Consider the following 25,718-nt stretch of genomic DNA (forward strand, 5'->3'; position numbering starts at 1 on the left):
CAGAAACCGAGTTTGACTCATAGTATGGCGTGATAGCGTACGGTAAAATTTCGGATGCATACCAAGTATAAGTGGTTCTGTCTGTTCGTCAAACATTGGGTGTGCCTCCGAAAAGTAGGTGACTCAGCGGAATGACAGCCTGAAGTACGCTGCGTCGGTACTTTCTATGGAAAGTCTGTCGAACTGCGGTGAGATCAGTACAATCCTGCCGTTCATGGCCTCTGAGATCACCCGATCTGGGAGGCTCACGCACCGCGTCGCGCCTTGCTCTCGACTTCGCCAGCAGGTGACGATGCCATCCATGAAGTTCTTGTATTTGGACGATGCGGCGCTTCAAGCGGAAAATGCAAGTAACCTGCTCAGACTTGCGAATATTGGCGGCAATGTAGCGGTGAGTCAAGGCTTAATTAAAGCATAGCACAATGAATAGGAATCATCATCTTCAATGCCATGATGAGGGATGACGGGGTATCAATTAAATAGGATGTCGTACTCAGAGAATAAAAGGGTAGCGTAAGGCGTTAGTAATGAAACAAAACACTTTTTGGTTACTATAATAATAAGGTGGTGCGAGAAACAAAGAAATGGACTAATGGTACAAGCGATAATGTTTGCAAATGAAATTCTTTCCTATAAATAGTAAATCTTGTCAGGGTTGGAGAGTAACCAGAAGAAGGTGGACCGAGAGGTTTTACGAGCCAACAGTAAAATCACACACGAGGCAGTGCAAGGTGACATGGTTTGGGCTTCTTTTGAAATCTTATAAACGCAGAACAAGATCAGTTTTCAGCAAACACAAAGGAAGATGTATTGAAATTCATGGGTGGCTAAAGTTCACAAATATCCTACTCCAAGATAGTGGACACTGAATGGACAAAGAGGTGAAAGAAGCTCTCAAGCGAGTACCAAAATTTAAAAGTGTACATAGACAAGGAGTAGTTATAAAAGAGAAGTGACAAAAGAAAAAGAGATGATAAATTGGATGCAAAGGCTACAAACAAAAAAGATCAGGGAGATTTCCAAGAATGACAAGGAAGAAAAAATGTGGTAGAGGCTTTCTCTAGATGAATGTTGACGGCAATGAGATTACCTTTTACGAAAGTAGCGACTCACCTTATTGAGGGATTCACATTTATTTAAAATCTGAAGTGGTCATGCTGAGTATTTCGCTTGTTAAGCTATACGCCGTATGCCCTGTCTCCGGTATCAGTCCACTTTCCTGCGCCACTCGCTTGCCATGCTTCTCTATGAGCATGACGGCATGACGACGTCTCACTGACAACTAAGGAATTAAACTAATTGAACGAAAAAGTAGGCATTGTGAAAATGAGATGACGATTCTAAAATAATGATGGTAACACGACACAGCATGACGGCGAGGGCATGATGACAATGGTGTGATGAAGATATCAGGACGATGTTCTCACGACGACAGTATGACGAATGTGAATTGATGATGATGGCATGAAAATGGCGTTAATCCCGCTTCCAGGTTGACTGCATGGCTACGACGAAGGCGGAATCATTTCGACGAAAGAATTAAATTGGTATGGTGGCGATGGCATGACGACAGTCGCTTGACGTTTCTGAAGAGATGACAACGCTAAAAGGAGTGTTAGCACGACATGACTTCAGTTGTATGACAACGGTTGTACAACGAAGGAATTATGGGTGTCGAGTGACGAAGTTAGAATGACGATTGACTATGCACGATGACGGCCGTGAGGTAGCGACGCAAGGACGATGGTGGCATGAATACGGCATCAGGAGAGTGGAAAGAAGGCAGATGTGTGATGACGATATTGCAAGGGCTGTATGACAATGACGGCGTGAGGATGGCGGTATGGCGAGAGTTCGATGATGATGCTGGAGTGACGCATGTAGAATGGCCCCGATGCTATCACGATCATGGTACAACAATGGACGCACGATGACAGTTTGCCGATGGTAGCAGGAGGACGATGGCACGATGACAGTCGGATGACCTAGCGTAAATGAAGGCAATGCCGTAACCACGACTGCATCATGGCGACGAGCAGATGCCATGTACCCGAAAATATTTGGCAACTTAGGACACTATGTTGGCGTAGGAGGTGCGACAATGATGGCATGGCGATTGTAAAATTGCGAAACGAGAATAACGACAATAAAACAACCACGGTGGTATCACAACCACAAGCGCCTACCGTGACCACCAAGCTGGTAGACAACCTCGTCACTGGGTCAGCGTAAAAAGCTTGGTAGATAGATAGATAGATAGATAGATAGATAGATAGATAGATAGATAGATAGATAGATAGATAGATAGATAGATAGATAGATAGATAGATAGATAGATAGATAGATAGATAGATAGATAGATAGATAGATAGACTAAATGCGGCTTAAGTAGGCAAAAATAGTAATCACAATAATAGAGAGGGGAAGTCCATACAATAACTGAATGGGCAGTAACTTGGTATTTGGTACCTGAGCTGGCTGCCTTAAGATCAAAACATACAGGAGTAAACAATCCCCGTTGGTGTAGCCATGCGTGTGCTCGCCACATCGTAATGAAATACCTAGATATTAACGCGACAGCATTGAGGGTCCCGTCGCAGAAAATCCGGTGTCGGTGTCCGGCCATAGAGAAAGAAATTCAACAAGACGGGACACTCGGCGAAAACTGGCAACAGGAAACACGTCATGCCTAGTGTTCGCTCCATCCGTTAGCTGATGCGAGCATCGGAAAAAGAAAGCACCCGAAATAAACTGGCAGGCGAGTTTAATGTTTTTTTTTATTCTTTCCCGCTAGAACTCAAAAGGTTTTGCGTTTAAATTAGCTTGTACTTTGCGACTTACTTTTCTTGCGCCCCCTGGAAACAAGCCAATGGCATGCCAGACGCGCCAGACATGCCAGATGGATGCGTCACGCACCAGTCAGGACACTGAAGCGAGCGAGGCGGGCTGTGCATGTAAAGTTCGCCTGTTCAGAGACTCCTCTACGTTCTTTTTTTAATGTTTCCTGGTTTTTTGGGCTCTCGGCGTATGCTTGTGTGGAACCACTAAGCACAGTTAAGAGCACCCGGGTTTTATATATATATATGTTAGACACGATGGTCTATTTGCCCGGTATGCATGTAGTTCATAAAGCAATAGCAAACACTCGAGAAAGGCACGTTTACTTGGTAATGCTATGGCCGTGGCACGGCGATCGTCTGAGCGACGTCAGTAGGCCTTGCCACGGGCGAAACGTAAGCAAGGTTAAATTCCCATGTGGGAATTTGGGACTTTACATGTGGTCCTGTTTTCTGCACACACACACACGCACACACGCACACACACACACACACACACACACACACGCACACACACACACACACACACACACTCACACACACACACACACAGACACGCGCGCGCGCGCGCGCACGCACGCACATGCACACACACACATACACACACACACACACACACGCGCGCACGCACGCACACACACACGCAGCTCAACTTGAAGAAGTGTCGCTTCGCCGCCCGGCAGCTAGTCATTCTTGGCCACGTTGTTTCGAAAGGTGGTCTGCTCCCAGTTCCAACCAAACGCCAAGCTGTTGCCAAATTTCCACGACCAAAGACCAAAAAAAGAACTCCGCAGCTTCTTCGGATTGTGCTCCTATTTTCGTCGTTTCATCCGCAACTTCGCCACTATAATAGAGCCTTTAACGCAGCTTCTCGCGTGTAACCATGACCTCTTGGCTTGGGCGCTTGTTTGCGATGCAGCATTCACGACGCTGCGCCGTCTTCTGACCTCACCCCCCATACTTCGACATCTTGACCCAAGTGCACCGACAGAAATACGCACGGATGCCAGTGGCGTCGGCATTGGCGCTGTTCTTGCACAAAGATAGGCTGGCTTCGATGAGTACGTTGTTGACTTCGCTAGCCACGCACTCACGAAAGCGGACAAAAACTATTCTGTTACAGAAAAAGAATGCCTGGCTATCATTCGGGCCATAACTAAATGTCGTCCTTACTTCTACGGCCGCCCGTTCGACGTCGTCACGGACCACCATGCACGCTGCTGGCTATCGTCCTTGAAAGATCCTTCAGGTCGCCTCGCTCGATGGGCGCTTCACCTCCAAGAGTATGATATTCGAGTGCTGTAGCGCTCCAGCTGTAAACATTCGGACGCGGATGCCTTTTCTCGCTCCCCAGTTTCAGGCCAGCCTATCATCAGAAAGTGCGAATATGCGAGGCATCCCTCACCGCCACGAATATGCTTTCGGAGCAGCAGAAGGATCCATGGATTGTTGCTATGCTGGCTTTTCTGTCAGACCCATCAGCGCCTTCTACTGGCCCCGCATTGCGTCGCCAAGCACACCACTTCGTGACGGGCTCCTGTACCGCCGTAACTACCTCTCGGACAGGCGCAAATGGTTACTCGTGTTTCCTCAGCATCTACGTTTGGACATATGTGCAGCGTTTCACGATGACCCGCAATGCGCACATGAAGGAGTACTAAAAACATACGTACACCTGCGAATCCATGGTTACTGGTGCGGGATGTACCGATTCGTGCGCCAATATCTCCGCTGCTGCCTCGCGTACCAGCGCCGCAAGAATACCCTTCATGCCTTAGCTGCGCCGCTGCAACCATTGCCTTGTCCAGCAGGGGCCTTTGACCGGGTCGGAGTTGATCTTTATAAGGCCCTTTCGAGTACTTCAGATGACAACTGCTGGGTGATAGTAGCGATACACCATCTCAAGCGTTACGCGGAAACTTCGCCTCTACCCAACATATCTGCGTGGGATGTTGCCGGATTCCTTCTGCGTAACATGATACTTCGCCATGGAGCCCCGCTAGAGTTGCTGAGCGACAGAGTCCGCGTCTTTCTGTCTCATGTTATAGAAGCCCTGCTCAAGGAATGCGACGTAATTCACTGTACTGCTACTGCATACCACTCGCAAACTAATCGCATGACTGAGCGCTGTGACCAGCTCTTGGCGATATGTTAGCCATGTACGTCGCACCTGACCAAACCAATTGGGACCGAATCCTACCCTTCGTGACGTACGCTTATAATACCGCCACACATACCACTACAGGATTTTCCCCGTTCTTTCTTCTTTACGTACGCGCGCCTTCCTGCACAATGGACGCCATCCTTCCGTATCGCCCTGACGCAACAGAGGCTACTACCCTGTCCGAAACTGCTGCACACGCGGAAGAGTGCCGAAAGCTCGCCCGCACATTTACTTCGGAAGATCAGCAGCGACAGAAACACCTTCGGGATATTCCCTCCGCTCCGGCACCCTATGCCCCTGACTCACTACACACTAAACAAAAATAACGCGAAACGGGAGTAAACCGCTCGTCCTGTATCGCATTCCCGTTTCTGGGTTTTTTTTACTACGTACCAGTCGAGGTAAAAATTTACTACCATGCTGACCAAGGTTTTTGTATGTAGAAACGAGAGTAATTTTTTAATCTGTGGGAAGGTTTTTAGGGACGATAGTGGTGCTATATTTTTACTGCCATCACCAAGTTCTAGCGGCTATTGCTGAGAGTTATTTTTCAAGCCCATTCGCGAGTTTCTTGGGTCTGATGTGGGAGCATTTTTTTACCTCATTCATCCAGTTTTCTAGGCTATTCCTGGAAGTTATTTTTAGGCCTATTCTCGAGTTTGTTGGTACTGATGTCGGGGTATTTTCTTACCTCGTTATCAAGGTTTCGTAGCTCTACCTGAGAGTAATTTTTCAAGCCCATTCTGTGGTTTGTTGGAGCTGATCTCGGAGTATTTTTTTTACCTCGTTCATCAGGTTTTCTCGGTTCTTTCCGAGAGTAATTTTTCAAGCCCGTTCTGGAGTTTCTTGGGCCTGATGTGGAAATATTTCGAAGACAATTGAAAGATTACAAAGATGATTTCATGGATCCCAAGCATGAGGGATTGTTTATTAGTTCTGACATGTTTCTCATAAAAAAGTCAGGCATGAGTTAATCATCACAAAACTACAGCCTTATAAAATGCTGTGATAAGCATAATAAATATTTGTGCTAACACACAGAGTGGGGGCTGGTAACTGCCCATTAGATCTCTCATAGCAAAATAAAATACATCACAACACATTCAATGTGCAATCCCACTAAAGTACAGTGAAAACAAGCAACATACAATATAAAATCTAACTGATAAATATACAGTCAGTACTAGAGACGTTCACATAAAACCCACTGAATATGCAGGTCATTCCTTCAAACAGGCAGTTGTCCAGAACATGGGTGTGCAGTGCATTCAATGGATTAGTATGAACATAACTATGCAACATAAAAGTATTGCACTTAAGGCCAAATGGCATCTGCTGCTAATGGCCATTACTGTGCTAGACAAAATGAAACAACCATGTGGTAAATACAGCAAGCATTCGTACTATCATATTAGTGCCGGCCACTGCCCACCATATCTCTCACTGCAAAAGGAAAACTATCAACGCATTCACGGTGTAGTGAAACTAAAGCACAGTGAAAACAAAATGACACACAATACAAAATCTAACTCACAAATACAGAGGCAGTACTAGAGATGTTCACATTAGACACACTGAATATGCAGATCATTCCTTCAAACAGGCAGTTGTCTAGAACATGGGTCTGCAGTGCATTCAACGGATGAATATGGACAAAACTATGCAACATAAAAATATTGCACATAAGGCCACATGACATCTGCTGCTAATGGCCACTAGTGCCTCAGACAAAATGAAACAACCATGTGGTAAATACAGCAAGCATTCGTACTAACACATTAGTGCTGGCAACTGCCCACCACATCTGTCACGGCAAAATAAAAACTATCACAACACATTCAAGAGAGAAGCATTTTAATGATTGGAAAATGCAGAGAGGTCGGCCGGATAATGGAGCATCTGGCCTGCTACTCTACGTAAGGGAGGGGGAAGAGGGGAAGAAAAGGGGTCACAATGATGGATGATAATGGGAGGAACGAGGTGAATGACACATTACACAACTGGTATCACAGGCGTGAGTCCAGGCCCGTGTCACCTAGGAAACGTGAAAGTGCACGCATTGTCTCTGTCGTCTGCCAACTCTGTGGCCACGTGCCTAGCAAGAGGTCCTTCGACAGTGGTCCATTGTGGAAATGTCTCAATGTATCTGCCAATGTCAGTCTTTCTCGCGCATACTCAGGGCACACCACGAGCACATGTTCTATAGTCTCTACAGCGCCACACACTGAACAGTCCGGGGAGTCTGTTCGTCCAATAATGTGCAAATATTTGCGCGTGAAGGCGACGCCTAATCGCAGTCTGTGTATCAGGCATGTATGAGGGTGTGGAATTCCACGCAGAATAGGAAATTTCATATCGGGATCCAGGCTTTTAAGGCGGACGTGACGAGCGTCTGGCTGGGTCCAGTATGTTCTCGTCGCACTCCTCATTAATTCCGACAGGAGGCATGTGATGTCCGGTCTGGAGAATGGCACTACAGTTCGCATGCCATTGCTGAGGGCGCGCCTTGCTGCAGCATCGGCCATCTCATTACCGTTGAGCCCACAGTGTCCCGGGATCCATTGGAACACTATGCGGTGGTGTTTTTCTTGAGCGTATGAAAGTAGCTCGGTGATCTGCAGGGCCAGAACCTGATATGCGGTGTGGCGCAGGAAGCATCCCAAAATTTGCAGCGCGGGTTTTGAGTCCGTGAAAATGCACCACTCTTGAGGTCTTTCCCCGCAGATGTGGCGAATCGCTTCTCGAATAGCCACAAGCTCTGCAGCGGTTGATGTTGAATTATGGTCTAGTATGAAACCTTGAGTCATCTGTTGGGCTGGTATCACCACAGCTGCTGTCGATGCCTTAGGTGACACGGAGCCGTCTGTGTACAAATGAACATATGTCTGGTATTCTGACCAGATGTACGCGAGAGCAAGTTGTTGTAGTCCACTGACGGGAACCAATGATTTCTTTAGTATGCCGGGGACATGTACGCATAAGGAAGGTTGAACCATCACCCATGGTGGTTTGATGGGGTGGTATGGAAGGGCATAGCCTGATGTTATGTAGGGTAGATGGCAACGGAGTGCACTTGTGAAACTGCTGTCCGGTCGCTCATGTAGAACCGACGTCAATGGATGACAATGGTGTCGCGTCAGTAAGCGTAAATACACACGAAGTGGTTCGTGGGACAGGTATATCGGTAATGGGCATACATTCAAGATGTAGTGAAGCTAAGTCAGTAGTAGAGCTGTTCACATTAGACCCACTGAATATGCAGACAATTTCTTCAAACAGGCAGTTGTCCACAACATGCGCATGCAGAGCATTCAATGGATCATGAACAATACTATGCAACATAAAAACATTGCACTTAAGGGCAGCTAGCATCTGCTGCTAATGACCATTAGTGCCCCAGCGAAATGAAACAATCGTGATAAATACAGCAAGCATTCATACTATCACATTAGTGTTGGCAACTGTCCACCATATCTTTCATTGCAAAAGAAAAACTATCACAACACATTCAAGATGTAGTGAAACTAAAGTACAGTGAAAATAAACAAGTGACACAATATACAAAACTCTTCAGTATTGCAACAAGCAAATGAGAGGGCACTAGAGATTACCATTAGACCCATCGATAGCATACTGACCTTCAAACAGCTAGTTGCCCAAGACATGGGTGCACAGTGCAATGAATGGATAGTTAGGAAGAAAACTGCAACAACCATGAGCAACATGTTCTATAAACTTTCAAACTTTCTAAAAAATGACCTCACTCAGATAAGGAAAATGGTGATTGCTAATACACACGACAAAACATATATGTGAAAACAGCCATTAACTGATACTAAAGCCCCTCCATACACGTTTCCGCCGACCACGTTAAGTACCGCCAACCTACCCTCTTCCTCCACGCTCCTCTGCCACTCACCCCCTTAGCTTCCGGTGTCAAGCGGAATTCCCGTAGCTGCAGCTTCCTGTTCCGAGTGGAAGTAACGCTATGTTTTTCTTAACGTTGTTTGCTTTCGCGTCGATGGAGAGGCTTTAATTGCACCAACTGCGGTTTAAACTGTGAATGCGATTCCATCCAAGTACCACCGCCTATTGCAATCAGCGATCTGATCGTGTTCGCTGTTTCGCGTCAACCTGCGACGGGTTGTGCCACGAGAGACAACGTACAGTGGAATGTAGTGCCTGGGCGCTTGGAGACCACTGCCGTTTTTCGTGCATTTAGAAAACAGCGACCACGAATTACTACTTCAGCGGAATACAACAGCTTGTCGCCTTTGCATTCTTCTCATGGTGACTCCCACAGCTCTGCTAAGCACGCGTGGGCGTCTCACCATCGGCAGTCAAAGCGGAAATTCCCGCAGCACAACTTCCGGAAACGGTAACGCCGGAACCGGAAACCTTTTAACTGGAAATGCTGGGACCGGATTTGGTGTGAGGGGAAAAGGCGGCGCACAACAAAGGTTGTCGCTACTTAAGAAAGCGGCAGTGGCACGTGGATGGAGGGGCTCTAACTGATACCACTGCCCCTTGTGCTCAAAGAAAACATATGCAGCCCTTTTTCCACACAAGAGGAACATGTTGCACAACTGTATTGCAGTACTTATGGGTACAAGCCAGATTTCAATTTCGTTGCCTAAAAATTGTAGTGCTTCTTAGATAGACTAAAAGGGAATTGAGTGTGTTGCCCTTGTCTGTTTCTAGGCATGCAGTTGTGATGGATGCCATATGCTTGTGTGACAAATTCAACATGGTGCTACAGGTACGACTACAAGGATGTATATTTGTAGCTGCCCTCAAACCCCTTCATGTTGCCAGTCAGCATCTATGGTGTATCTTTGTATTGCTCATCTAACACTGTTTACACACAGAAGGCATGTCTGAATACCAAACCACCTTATTCTCCACAGTTACTTTAAAGTGAATGCGTTGTGACAAAGTGTAATGTGAGAAGTCCATGATAAAGAAAAAAAAATAGCTAATTCAACTCCCTCCTGAATTACCAATTTCTGGGCCATTAAGTTTTGAATAATACACTTGTGGTGATTAACGCAGAGCCACGTTGGCCTAACCCTAGTGGCACAGGATATCCTTCAAGTTATCAGTTGGTACAGAATCATTGAGCATGCTGCTGGTGCTTTTGCCCCCGCTGAGAATACCTGAGGAATACTAACACACATTTTGTTGCTGAAGGTCCATTACAGAAATACTAAAGTGAAACAGTAAATCATTTTAGACTGATAAAACAATCTTTCAGAACTGTATTCATTAACATTGTGGCAATAAGCGGATTATTAGATGAGAACATGAAGATTTAACTTTCATTTTTCAAGTTTTATGCAGTGCCCGCACATCAGTGTGGAGTCATACTTCAACTAAGTATATTCTTTGACACCTTTACAACAGAATTCATCAATATTGGCCATTAGAACATTAGCTAGACCCGAACAGACACCGTCAAATTCCATATCACAGCGAGCTGGTGCAGGACCTATAAGGTGGTGGTGGCGACACCAGTTTTCGTTTTTGCAAGTTATCTAGCTTATCAAGCCAATTCTCATGGTGGGAGTTGTTTTTTCGGTGTTGTAGAAGAATGATTTAATAAAGCTCAAATAAATTTTCTTTTTCGTGTCCCTTTAAAGCAAGCACTGTGCTACATGGCTTGGGCAACCTGTCAGCCACAGAACCCACGTGTGCTTTTGTTAGGCAAAATAATTTTGACAGAAACTTTCTTGAGGATTTGCATCTGAAAATTTTTTTGCCTAGCAATAGTTCTTGTAAAAATTGACTGAATCCAATGCTTTCACCTGCGGCTTTGTGTAGCAAAAATCCAGAAAGCACTGCTCAATAAATGTCAAAATCCTGTGGGCCTTTTTCGAGTAGATAACGTGGAAGACCCAGAACAAAGCGAAAGGGCAGGCCAGGCCTGCCAGCAGTGACGCTGTCACAAACAATCGCTGCGCATCCATGTGTAGCGCTTCCCTTCAACCTCTTCTTTTGTAAAAGGAGCCTTAAGGAGGCCCCCCGCAAACTGAAAGCCTGAGTTGTTAGCATCCAGGCGCAGCCTCTTCAGCAGGCCCTTTTCAACATATACACCGTCGCCGATGTCTACCTGTGAAACAACAGAACAAGCACAGATTAATTTTCTACACTTTTGATCAAGGAAAGGTTAGGAAATAAGGTAAGGTTTGCAAAAATGGAAGTAGCTGCTTCTTGTTGATACGGTTTAAAGAACAAAGTACCCTTACGTATACCATACATGCGTTGTGCTGAGCTATGTACTTTCACCTAACACTAGAAAGTATTGGGAACTTCAATGCAAAAGAAAGACATTCATCTGCCTAGCTCTAAGCAAATACGTTCTACCCCTTGGCACAGAATTAAATCTGGTGCTGTTCTAGCGGTTAGCACACATTGAAAGCTTCAAGCCTGATTTAGTATTAGGCTAAGGGTCAAGCTGTGCTCGATTAAAGTCGGATACAACTTTAGAAAAACAGGGGCCTTTACTCCTCCGAGGCGGATGCACACGAGTATCCACTAATGGGTGCGCACTCTGGACTGACGTCATGCGCCGGACGGCCGGTGGCCCGCCGTCGAAGATGGCCGCCCAGGCTTCGAACTGGGCCATGTCGCGTCAGCTGTGCGTGTCAATGCCTCGTCACAGTGAATTCCCAATCTGTTTGTCATTGTCTATCATGCCGGAAATATTACTGCGAGCTTACAATGCGGCATCTGTGCCGCGTGCGTTTATTCTAAGTCGTGATCCGGCGAAGAAACATTGCAGCGAGCATCGCTGATGCTGCGCTACGCTTTGCCTGAAAATAGGATGCCTCGGTGATTGCTGCAAACACACATCCTGCCTGTTTGTTTCATGTCTTTTTTATTTCGCTCCTGAGTGAAGTTAAGACAAGAAAAGTTTGCCAAAGTCTGGTGCCTGCTGTCAGCGGCGGGTGAGTTCGTGTACCGTGTCGCTGCATTTTTCGTCGGACGGGGTAAAGTGATGGAGCAAAACCATTCTGAGGAGAAATTAGAAAAGTGTGCGCGCGTGAAACAAACCTACAAGCGCCTCAACAGAAAATATTTGACAAAGAAGCCTCCAATGCAAAGATTTGTCGCCGTCAACTTAGCGTGAGTGATCGTTGTCAACAGTGAGATAGCCGAGCGTGTAATGGCGGTGTTCGAGCATTGTGTATAGCACCGTCGATTGATTTCTTTCCACCAGTGCTCACCGCGCACGCAAGCTGTAGAATGCGTGCTGTGGCAGAGTCACGCATAAGTTGTGTTGCCAGCGTTCCTGCTTCCATGCGTGTTTGCACTTACTCATATTTGTCCTTTTATTTTATATTAGCATTTGTTTTTGATAGTTTTCGTTCAGCAAAGTCCTTACACATATTCATTAGCCAATCTCATTCAAAGCACTAACTCCTGTACACTGCAGGACTGGCCTCTTCCATCTCATTAAAACCTTTCTCACTGGTCTACCTCGTCTTCTCAATCTGCCTACTCGCTGCGTTTTCTGTCCTTGTTTCTTGTATTGTTGCTGCAATGTGATTAACCAACTTGCTCAAAACATATTTTGATCGCCTATCAAAACAGAAAGGTTTAGAGATACATTTTCTTAAAAGCGTCATGTGGGTTGCACAGCAACTTTGCCTCTTACCTCTGCTCACGTTTATGCGTCAGTGCATGTGGCAGCTAGCCAGAAGTGCACATGAAAGGCTGCATATTGTGAAACACCTTGCTATGCTGTTGCATTTTTCATGCATTCAGTCTTAGTAAACAAACGGTTTCGCTGCCTATCACATATGATGGCGAAAATTTTCAGCACGAATAACAATGTGCAGCGGGGTGTGATTTCTGTCTGACGCTTTCGCCGTTAATACTTTGTTTAGCGCAAAACGACAGAGACTCTGTCGTTTTGCGCTAAACAAAGTATTCATGGATTCGCACCAACTAGCCCGCCAACGCATTGTGCTTTCGCCGTTGCAAAGACATTCTTCAGTGAATGGAGCCCAGCAAAGCAGTGCACTGAGAGCTTTTGCAACTTTCACCATTTATTACTTCACAAATGACATTGTCTGAACCTGGCCGTTGATCGACATGCCGATGGCTTGTAAATTAAATAATTGCCTCAATAAAACAAATTCAACTTCACTCAGCATTTTTTAGCACAATGCTAGCAGAGCTATTCAGGGTGAATAATTGTGCTTACATTGGTGTTACTTGCCCGGTCAGATAAATAAATACAACAATGGCTGCGGTATGACTGTGATTTGACGTGCAGACTGCTAATGGTGCCTTTCAAGCGTGCCCTCAACTACTGCTATTAATAGCTACCCGACTGAGTATATTGGGCATAACTAAGCCAATGATGTTTGATAATTGTTCTCTTATTCGCATTACTTGCCTAGGCCAGGTAACCAAAATAAACAATGCCACCACATGAATGTGTGTTTGCATGCAAGCTGCCAACAGTGGCTGTCACTGTCGCATTGGTTGCTGCCGTTTCACCAACAGTGGTGACGGCTTGACTGGGCTTTGACGTGCAGAATGCTAAAGGTGCCTTTGAAGCGTGCCCTGATGACTGTTATTTCATCACAGGGCCCGTCATGCTCATAGGTGGCTGCCCACTAGAGTATTTTGGGCCTTCTGACATTGGCATTATTCATCTCAACTGGCTGGAAAAAACAGTAGGGGCAGCACAACTGCACGCAAAGTACAATGTGCTTCGGCGTGCAGGCTGCTAAGAGTGGCTGTCAATTTCATTCAGGTTGACTACTGCTTTTTCGTGTGAAGCTGGACAGTGGCTGCCCGAATGAGCATTTCGGGCCCCACATAGTTATTCAGAGTTAATAACTGCATTTGCATTCAGATTTTCCGGCATTTCAGCACGTTTCCATGCCAACGCTTATATTGAGCATGATCTGTGCAGGACGTTGCTTTTTCAGAATTGGGCTTCCATTAGAAGGAATATGTCATCAAATGAACCGCTTATTTATTTGAGAGGTCACGGGAGAATGCTTGGCTGCTGTGCTTGACACACAGTACACCGCTTCAGTGATGGGAGATCCATTGTTGCGTTTGCCGAGGTATGTGTGGCTGGCAGGAGGTCTGGACCTCGCTTCACGCAGAGTCAGAGACGAGGAGAGTTTTCTCTGCGAATAATTCTTTATACAATGTTTACATGTTGTCGTCGTTATCAGGACAGGGACCAACAGAGCAGCTGCAAGCTGCTTAAATAACACCCCTCAGTCCAAAGATCTCCCAGACAGTCCCCAAGGACGAAACAAGGTCGTGAGAGAGAGGGTCTGGGCAGCCTCCGGGGTCCTAACGCCGCTCTCGGTGGCCGGCGCTTCCTTGAACCGCGCTGCGACGTCAGGACAATTTGGCAGTTGGTCAGAATGGTGCGCCGGGCAAGTTTTATGGCCCGCATAGGACAAAGGGAACCAACTGCAAGGCACCGGGTCGAAACACAGCCCTCCTTTGGAAACTGTCCCAAACACAGCGGGAGTCGTTTGCGGTGTGGGCGCCGCCGGAGAAAGGAGGGGGGGGGGTTGCATTGCTGCCGGGACAGGGAGGGGCCGAATAGCAGTCCGTGATCCGGTGGCTGCTTCCATCGTGGACGCCGTGCAGCCGCGAGGAAACTCGAGCCGTGCATGTAGTCGTGTCCGAAGCAGGCAGGCACCATGCGGGGATGAATGCTGCCTCGACGGTCGACAAACCATAGCACTGGCCTTCCGTCAGGCAAATCCCAGGGCACAAACATAACACAATATACGCTTCGAGAACTCGTTAGTGATCTTCTCGATCGTCGGTATCTCGTTGTGGTGAAAGAAATCGTGCACACGACCTCAGCGCACACGTGTCCTACTTCGTGCTGCTTCTTCTTTTCTCCACATTTTGTGGGCGTTTTCGTGAGGGCGTCGATAGTTTGCCACCCAAAATATGCGAAGCTTTGACCTCCCTCCTCAGCTTTAAGACGGTGCTTTCGCTGACACTGAGCATCTTGGGTTTGTAATGGTTGCGATGAATACATTGTTTTATATAAGTACTTGTTCAGTAGCAACTGATTCATTTGAAGCTCGGAACAGGAGTAGTAAATGTGCCGTGTACATGTAAACAAGCACAAATGCCATGCAGAGTTGCTCTTTCTAGTTTTGCCACTTGCAATGAAGCTAAAGAGCAGACGACGGGCAGCGTTGTGGAAGGCACGGGGTTATTTTTCTGTTGCGATCTGGCATATGCTGTAGCACATGAGAGCTCTACTAAACCAGTCATCAAAGTCTTTATTTATACTGAGAATTGCGCGTTTCCTAAGCACGATTTTTTGAGCGGGATTATTTTAGTCGTGGAGGCAATCGGACGTCGCGCTTCATTCATCTGGGCGGGGCCTCCCCTTTTTTCTAAATTTGTATCCGACTATAGTGACGCACAAGTGCTCGAGAACTATTGAACAAGACGCAATTGTTTTCGATTTACTGACTGCACTTGGGTGTAAAGCTTCTGTCTGAGAAATGAATAAACCACATACACAAGCAGCATTTTCTTAGTTAGCACAGTCTTTAATAGGTACTGATACCTTCAATTTAGAAAGCCCTGTATATTGGGCCTCATCAAACTAATTTCATAAAAGGTTTGGCAAGGTAGAAGCATAGAATTTTAGTCTTTAGAAGACAGGTGAAATGAGTTATTTATTGCAATTATTACTCAAATTTAAAATTTAGACCACTCATCCCAATGAGAAATTGATGCAAGCAGTTTGTACATGCCACATAAGCATTTAGATATCAAAAATACGGATTAGAGAAAACATTTTCTTGGAGGCTCACTATTGAAAGCAGTCATGCCCTCGAGGAGAAATAACTTCTTTTTCTGTAGGCAGAAATGAGGCTCGAGTATTTTATTGACACATATATATGCCCACGCATATATGTTATCTCTGTTGTAAACCTTTTTTTCATGTATATGCAAGGTGTGTATGTAACATCTCATTGTGCACAAAATCAAATCCATAAGAACCCGACAAGAAGCTAAACAAACAAGAGAGCAATCCCAGTGACAAGCCATGTTAAACCAACGAGGTAGCCATCTCAGTAACAAACCGTATCAAAAATTTTACTGACATGAATTCTGACCTTTGAAACATAACATGTGTATATGAATACTATCTACATTACAGCAATGGGCAACTTTAAGCAATGGCTACGCCAACATCAGAACGATGTGGATGAGAAAAGAGTGGCATCAAATGCTTTGGCAGAGCATGCAGCAATGACTAAACACAATAGTGACTGGATAGTGTCTAGCATAATCGGCCAGGAAAGAAATTGGAAGCCATGCCTGTACCAGGATTCCCTGGAGATGCAATCAACAGGACACACGTTTATCTGAAACCAAGGAGCCCACGCCCATCTTATGCTAAAACTTACTTAATTAAATATGCACTTCCACTTTTTTTAGCCTTATTGTGAACAAGGCTTCCATATGGAAGCCAAAATGTATTGCTTTTAATGTTGTATTTGGTTGGTCTATGTCTGTCTTTGTCATGTTTCATACCGACCACACAGGCTTCTCTGAAACTCTTGATGATACAACTTTTGTGCGAAAGCATTGCTTAAGGCACTTTTATGTAAACCATGTCTTTATGTGGTACAACGAATTTTTCTAGACACTCTAGAGCACATTATTCAAGGCACGAAACCTCAATTCATGGTTCTTAAAAAGACATTTTGGCTAGATTAATATAGTTTATATGGAGTATATAAGGCATAATTACTCAAGCACCCAATTATATTTAACTCAGAGGAGGCTACTTTAGGTAAATTCATTAAACTGAGGGCACTCCACCAAAACATAAAATTCGTGATCAGCCACTAGAAATCCTGAAAATGGCAATACAGTAAAATGATTGCATATAACACAAATGTATCCTACAACTCGAAAGGCAGCACCAGTTTTGTACGCACCTTTGAGAAAGCGCACAGATCTCGTGCTTTATTGTCGTGCTGTCCAGCTTCCAGCAGTGCAGCTGGTTCCTGCTCGATGCAGGGATGCCTCCAGAATCCGCATAGCCTTCAAAAGTAAGAAATGTTTAATTTATTGTGCTGTGAACCTGGGAATTTGTGATTTACCAGTGTCATGTGGAATTGCAAAGAGAGCCTCACACAGCCAGCTGCATGAATTTGCGCCTGGTTGCACAAATGTCTCTTTGTTATATCTAAGGAAGTTACACTGATATTTTGTAACAAGTAAAGTTTCAGGAAGGAACGAAATCAGCAACAACAGGCTACCAGGACAATCAAAAACAAAACTCATATATGCAGTAAAACGTGGCGCATTGGATTAAACAAAAATATTGAGCACATGAAAAGCATTCTGAAAGCTAGATCGCGATTTTGTAGCGATGCTATTCCTTTTCGTTATTCGTTAGTGGTCTGACCGCCGCCCCGGCCCGTGCTACGTACTGGAACAGCCGGCCGTTTGCGGTGGGCGACAAGAGTGGTATAGAATCGAGGGGTAAGTATCGCTACAAAATCGCAGTCCTTACTTTATTACGCACTACCGTATAACCTACGATTGCAAGAGCTGGCATCCCGTTCGGCAGAATTGGTTGGTCTATGTCTTTCTTAAAGGCCGGTGTCTGAAATGCCTGGATTAAAAATAAACTTCGTTACTGTAATATCGGCCTATGTCGGGTTTGCAACATAGAAGACAAATACGCGAAGACACTCAAGAACATAAACAATACACAGGTTCTCGCGACGTGGTCCTCCAAACCAAACTGTATACATACAAAAATCTTCATACAAGCTTCTATCCGCTTAAGCGTCAAACATAAGAATCGTGTGCCAACGCGCGAAGCCCATGATACATCGACGGATACATTACACATGTACTGTAGTACTTGCGGGAATGCATATATAACGAATAACTTCTTGCCAGAAAACTACCGAACGAACAGCAACTTTCAGTGTTTTCATAATTGTGTGCCCATTCAGGCATAGCAATCAAGGCGGGTAGCATATATTTTACAGCAGAATGCAAGTACGCTGTAACATCAGAGGAAGCCTTCGTGAAATTGCTTGCTAAATGTGCACAGCAAGACGGCCAACCTACGATCAGAAAGCGCTTTGCTCTAGCTAGTTACACAACGTTCATTACGTAAATCATAAGTTCAAGAATGCGCGCAAGGGCCAAACTTGCTTACCTTTCAAAAAGACTTGGCCAACGCTCCTTCGTCTCAAAGGTACCGAGGCACCGACGTCTTTCTGGCGCAAGCACTGTAGAACTTCCGATGAACTCCAGCTCCACAAAAGCACAACCTTCAACAGCCTTCCATACACTACGATTCGAAGCTCCAGTACCAGACTTTTCACGAGAGCGCGCGCAGGCAGCTCGGCAGAACAAAGGCAGCTCGGACGGGCGCTGTAGTAAGACACTCACTGTCGACACTGATAGATCGCACGAAACACACGGCGAACTAACGGCGTTACACGAGTCCGGAGGGTTTGCGATGGTTACTGCACACGAGAAGGAGCACATTTTGTCTAGGCACTTCTAAAATATAACTCAAATACCGCCTTACTGCATTCACAACCAACGTGGTATGTCGACCAAACGAATACTGCAGTGGCGCCACTCTGCGGTTTTTAGAAAAATTTGTCGTAAATGAGAAAATTACGTGTTTTTCCTAACAACAATCGGTAGGGACACTTTAACAAATTTCTTGAGTCCAAAAGTGTTAACTTTGTATAAATATGCACTTTTTTATACGAAGTTTAAGAAAATGTACTGTATATGTATAAAAAAAAAACGAAGCGGATGTCGCCTTCAATATTCGCAACCGCTTCAGTCGCATGCAGTTTGCAAAAGCACGGCCTTCGAAATCAGACTTTGTCGCTCAAACGTAACTGTAGCTGGGAGGAGGGCAGGCATTTAGGCCCCAATTGTTGGGTTTACAGTGCCTAGGTAGGCTTCCTTATTTGTAAAGAATATACAGGGACTAACGCCGAACCATGAGCGAGCTTTAAGCAGGGGACACACGGTACGATTCGGCGTCCGATCCAACGTGCGTGTATCCGAACGGTCGAGCGGCGCGTAAGCTCCGCCCAGATCCAGCCCCCCTCTCCCCTCCCCAGCTTGAGTTTAGATTCACGTCGAGAAACGCAATATAAAAACTCTGCACAACACTGCTTCGCTTTACGTGAACACTGTCAATAACATTATGCCCCTGCCAGTGGCGTAGCTAGGTCACGTGGCACCCGGGGCCCTTAGGTCTTCTGTCACCTCCAGCCCCCCCCCCCCGCCCCCCTGTGGGTGTAGCCGGGGGAAAGAGGGGTGTTTTCAGACGTATATGACACCCCCCCCCCTCCCTCACTGGACCCCTGCACCCGGGGCCCACGGCCCCCCGGCCCCCCCTGTTGCAACGCCACTGGCCCCTGCAAGTGACAGAACACTTCACGACGGCGCGTTGTCCACTGACGGCTCCGGTAACAGCCAGCGATACGGCCGGCAGGCATAGCTAGGCGGACGCTGCGGCCGACGGCGCTTCATTCAGCCCGAGCTCGATGAAGAGGGCTTATTTTTGCCAAAACAGTTAACGCTGTGCACTTAGGTAGCACGTAACCAAATACAATTGGTTTACTCGACGCAGTCGTTGCGAAGGGCAAACGTGCAAGCGAAGCGAGCAGCCTCGCTCGGACGGTCGGTGCATAGAGATCGGTGTGTGCTGTTTGTCCGCGGAAAGGCCCTCGCGTCGCGGCTCCCGATTTCGACAGTAGCTTAGTGCTAGTGTACTAGGCGCTGTTTTGCATCATAAGCACATGTTCGAGGTAACTTTATTGAACTGGTAACTATTTCGTGTCGGCAACAAACTGCAGCAGGCAAGGGGGAAAAAAAAAGAAAGACGGCGAGAAACCGGCCTGCCAGCGCCGCCTCCGTGGAGGGAACGTCAGAGAACGTCACATCAGCTGCGGCCAAACGACGGTGCGGAGTGTGCAGTTGTCGGACACATCGGACGATGAAAATTTGCCCGGTTTGTCGCACGCCGGACGTCCGATCCGGCGCTTCGGCACGGCAAAACACCTCGATTCCGGCTGCCGTTCAGGCGCGTCGGACGCCGGATCGGACACCGAATCGGACCGTGTGTCTCCCGCTTTAGTTGGCGAACACGAGCCCATCAACGCGCCGTCCGTGCAGCACCGTCCGCTTGCAATGGTGGATGGCCTACGGGCTTCTTTGACGCCTACTGAGCACAAATACATGATCACCGCTCGTATACACGCTTCCTACAGCGCTAGCTGTCGTGTTTACGAGATTATGTGCCCTCACCTTGAATTGGTGAGCCCGCTCGACATGATCGCATCTATTTCTAGTGCGTGAGGCTTTCCATTGACTGTCACTACAACTAACCAACGTTTTGTTTATTTTGTGCTAAAGTGGGTCGTGACGATTCCGTTCACAGCTTCAAAGTGGACAAGAGACAGTCGTTTTCTCGCTCGTAGAAGCATGAAAAAGTGGGCTTGTGCTTGGCAATGAACTTTGACCGACACGCTTGCTTCCGGCCGGAGCAGCAGACGCGACAACTCGCCGTTTGTAGGCTGCCGGCCGATGGCGGTATCCCTCGCGAACGGCAAGATATTTACCTGCCGTAGAGAGGATCGGTTAGGAACGATTCTTGAGGCGATTTTTGTCGCTAAATACGAGCATGGCCACGCCGGTTTGCCGTGCAGAGCGGAATTGGAACATTATTTTTCGATGAGTTCGCACTGACGCAATGCAGTCGATCGGCTCGTCGGTGGTGCAACGGGCGGCGCGCCGGCAGGAAGCCGCGTCCACTTGAGACACATCTTACGCGACGTATGTAGTACCATAGAATAAAGAACAACTTTAGAGAAGGGAAACTGTACCTTCCACAGTGGTTCGAAAATAAGAAGCGGCAGCGCATGGAACTTAGTGGGGGACCCGACAGATGGCGCTACTTAAACAGGAAGCGGAAATGCTTTTTTTTAGTACACTATTCAATATGGCCGCTTTACACCGGTGGCGTACGCTGGGTACGCGCCGTGTTCGCCTCGCTGGCTTTGCGGCATGCCTCAGCTGCCGCGTTTTAATGGCCAGGAGACTAAAGAGCCTCTACTGACGCCCATACAAACAAGCCACAAGTGAGTGAACAGGACGTGCGACTTTATTGGCAGAATAAAACCAGTGCACCTTCTCATACAAGATCAGAAATAAAATTTGCATGTCGAGATGCGCTGAAACCATTAACGCGAGCTCGTAAACTGCTCACTTTCGTCGCCGCACATGGCGATCTGGTAACGAGCGACAATCAGTAGCGCAAGCGAATTGGGCAATGCACCACCTGTTTGCATTGACAGTCGCCGTAACTTGCATTGCGAAGCAATCGGGTGACGCAAGGCATCTGCTGCCGCAACCAACACAGCGACATGGACTAAACGGCATTTCAGCGTTCCCGCCTTTCCAACCTGCACGTTTCTTTTTGTTCTTTCGGGGGCCGCTAATGTGTGACTCATAGTTGGTGCCCCACATTCTCCATGTGGGCATCACCATTTTGCAGCCACTTTTGCAGGCCTTTTCACCCATGTGGCTATCAACTTCGGACCATGTAATGACGTGTGCTGTCTCCGCTCACGCCACATCACGGCCGATGAAGGCCCACAAGCATAATTGGCCGGCGGCTGCAGCAAGAAATGTCGAATGGGGAGAGCACCAATTACGGTGCATGTAAATTGGGAGTCTTTGTCGCTGTGTGGACTGCAGGAGCAGATGGTTACCTCGGGAGACTGTTGCCCATGCAGCTAACCAGGTCGCCACATCGAAGAAACATAACACGGCGACCATTATCAAATTAGACTCTGCATTCAATCACCGCATAAGGTTCAGACAATACACTGTACATTGGCTAAGATCCACATGACAACAGTGGGCATTCATGCACTACAAGTTGCATACAGCACATTCAGCTATCCGACTTCAGGCACAGTGCTTGCCTACGTCGCACATGGTGGTCTAGTAACGAGTGACAACCAGTAGCACAAGCAGATTGGACAGTGCCCCACCTGTTTGCAATGACAGTCACCGTAACTTGCACTGCGAATCAATCGGGTGACGCAGGCACCTGCTGCCATAGCCAACACAGCGACATGAGCTACCTGGCATCCTAGTGTTACCTCCTTTCCTACATGCACGTTTCTTTTTGTTCTTTCAGTGGCCACTAATGTGTCGCTCACACTTGGTGCCCCACCTGCTTTCAATATCGATGTGGTCTGCTTTGTGGGAATCGCCAATTCGCAGCCACTTTTACAGGCCTTTCCACCCATGTGGATATAAACTTCATACACTTCAAACCATGTAATCATGTATGATAGTCTCTGTTCACGCCAAATCATGTACAAAGAAGGCCACAAGCACACTTTACCCATGGCTGCAGCAGGAAAGGACAAACAGGGAGCACCAATCACAGTACATGTAAACAAGGAGTTCGTGTCACTGTGTGGACTGCAGGAGCAGGTGCTTACCTCGAGAGGCTGTTGGCCAATACAACTAAACAGGCTGCCACATCCCAGAAATGTAACACGGCAACCATGACCAAGTGGGACAACATTGAAACAAGATTATGTAATCAAATCACTTCAGCATACTCTAACATAACGCTTAATCTATACATTGGCACTATGCATTGGCTGCGATCTACATGACAACAGTGAGCATACACGCACATGGGCTGCTTGCGGCACATTCAACCGTCCGACTGTAGGCATAGCGCTTGCCTTCGTCGCACACTGCAGTCTGGTAACAAGCAACAACCAGCAGCACAAGCAGATTGGACAGTGTGTCCCACGTGTTTTGCACCAACAGTAGGCGTTGAATATGAGCAACTTGCATTGCGAAACAATCGGGTGACGCAAGCATCTGCTGCCACAGCCAACAGCGACATGGAGTGCCTGGCATATTAGCGTTACCGCCTTTCCAACCTGCATGTTTCTTTTTGTTCTATTGCATGCCACTAATGTGTAACTCACACTTGGTCCGCCACATTCTCTATATATGGACATGGTCGGTTTTGTGGACATAACTATTTTGCAGGCCTTTCCACAAATGTGGATATCAACTTCATACACTTAGAACCATGTAATTATGTATGAGAGTCTCCGTTGACGCCAAATCATGGCTGAGGAAGGCCACAAGCAAAATTTGCACACGGCAGCAGCAGGAAAGGACGGAACGGGGAGCACCAACCATGGTGCGTGTAAATTCGCAGTCTATGTCACTGTGCAGACTGTAGGAGCAGGTGCTTGCCTCGAGAGACTGTTTCCCAATGCAACTGACCAGGCTCCCACATATGAGAAACGTAACACGGTGACAAGTACCAAGTCGCACAGCGCCGAAACCATATTCTGCAATCAATCTCTTCAATGTAGCTTGCACAAAAACACAGGCTGTCGAGCAAGAATAGCAATCCTGAATGAGACTAGGAATTCAATATGGGAATGACAAAGCTTGCATTCAAGAAAGAAGCCACTCTACCTTGCAAGCATTGAAAGCCAAAAACATTAACAAAAGTTCAATGCTACATAGCACACAGTGTAAAGGTTAATGCAAGACACACGCCAATGCCGCATCAGCTATTTCAGGAGAGGAATTGCACATGGCAACATACACTAGAAAGAACTGCTACACATATGTTATGCTACTAGACAGTGACTGGCATTAAGTATGAGCAAAGAATCGGTTGACCTTTAATGTTTGTATGAGGAATAGGAATGATCTCTAACAAAAGTGTGGAATGAAGAAGCGTGCATTCATTGAAACCAAACTATACTTGGCAAGAATTGGCAAGGCCAGGGAGCTCCCTAAGGAAGGGCAAGCGGACAGAACACTCTTAGCCAGCATCGTCTGTGCTTGTTCAGAGGTTGCAGGTACATCTGAAGACAAATAATTTTTGTTGTTGAGGTACCTGGATGACTCGGCCAATATCCGTGCTGGTGGAATGATGGCGTAGGCTCTTTTCACTCTTGAAACAGTCGTCCGTAGACTTGATATCTCATCCAAATAATTCTGGAATGGCTTCTTTGTTCGTGGTCTTGTGAATTCAGCTCCAGCCCCTTCCTGTTGGTGTAGATGGGGGCTCCCATGATGACCAAGATGTACTTGGCACAGACTCTGTTGGGGCAGAACAATGGCACATGAGATACAGCAAATATTATCCAAACTCATGTAGTGTTTTCTTTTATGTTCAAACTAATTATGCTGAACTGTAAACATGAACAAATGTTCATATCGTCTGCTACAAACAAATGACATGTATCTCAAGACTAGCAAGCCAATACAGCATATATCAGGCATATTTATTTCTGAACCAGGTGTTGTTTACCTTGTAGTAGCAGCCAAAGTCCACACAATGACCTTGTTGTAGCAGGCAGCAGCTTCTGTTTAGTGCATGGAGTGTGTTGCTTTATACTGGTGCCATCCTCATTACTGCATGTCTGGAACAGAAATTTTGACTGCATCAGAAATTGAATAAGCACAATTTTGCAATATAAAATGCGAAAAGGTGCGACATATACATTGCAATGGTTTGTGACGACAGAACACATGCAAATGTACACTGTTTGTTCTAGGGCGCTTAAGCAGCATGGTAAATAAATATCGTTACTCTCCGTAAAATTGATGTCTGCGTAACTACAATGCATGTCAACAGCTTAAGTATTATTAAGATCACAAATAAGAAGATTTGTGCGCTCGTTTATACACTAGAAGAGATCACACTGCTGATTTCACAAGCAAATAGATGAAAGACGTGAAGCTATTAGAATTGATGCATTCTTTTTGTGCATGAACGTGATGGACCGCTTCACTACTGCAAAAATAGATGTCCTGAGGTAAGCCAAACTGAACAGCAAGAACATTTGGAACCAACAGGTACGAAATATAGGTGAATTATCATGTGTGCAACTGTTTAATACATTAAATTCAAGCTTCAGTTTATCAAAAGGTTATTCGGTTCTGTGAACGAAAGAAGTTGCCGGCGGACTCGAAAAAAAAATTTATTGATAAGGCAACTCAGTCACTTATCGCTACGGCTAAAACGAGATGAAAAATGTGACGCGCGTTCCGATATCGTTTCTCTTTCGTGAATGTGTGCATAATGATGGCCTCGCAACTGAAAGTTTATTTCGGAAACAGCAACGGAGGGTCCTGACTGCCCTTATGTAATGCAGCATGTAGTTCGTTAACTTACCTCCGCCTGTGAGTTAACGAGACGAATAAATTACATAGCGATTGAAGCAGTGATGTTAAACGACTCACCGGTATTGCTGTTCCCAGTCGCAGCAGGACCCGGCTCCCATTTCGATGCAGACGTGTTCCACATGGCTCACGACTGAAACCTAGCTTTCAGGCTTACACTCCAAGTTAAATAACGCCAGATATCGAAGCGCAATGAACTGGTGTTAGCACAAATTAACCAACCAATGTACCAACCAAGGAATCCGTACCTGCCGTGCACGCGAACATACCGGTAAAAATTTTAAATCCAGGCAAGAGGTCACGTGGGAGGTCGATGATGCTGAACGCTATTTTGCGTTTAAAATGACAAAAAACAACAAAGTTGGTAATGAAAACTACAATGTAAAATTACCATGTAGTTACAATTACAAATTACAAAAAACTACAATGTAAAATTAGGAATTATACTT

General features: G+C 46.2%; 1 protein-coding gene across 2 annotated transcripts in view; it reads right to left on the reverse strand.

Moving 5' to 3' along the window:
- Positions 1-25,718, reverse strand: part of LOC135904229 (uncharacterized) — a 141,733-nt gene that overhangs the window by 110,986 nt on the left and 5,029 nt on the right. The gene's annotated exons all lie outside the window — the stretch shown is intronic.

The sequence above is a fragment of the Dermacentor albipictus genome, chromosome 10, assembly GCF_038994185.2.
Source record: "Dermacentor albipictus isolate Rhodes 1998 colony chromosome 10, USDA_Dalb.pri_finalv2, whole genome shotgun sequence".
Taxonomy (NCBI): domain Eukaryota; kingdom Metazoa; phylum Arthropoda; class Arachnida; order Ixodida; family Ixodidae; genus Dermacentor; species Dermacentor albipictus.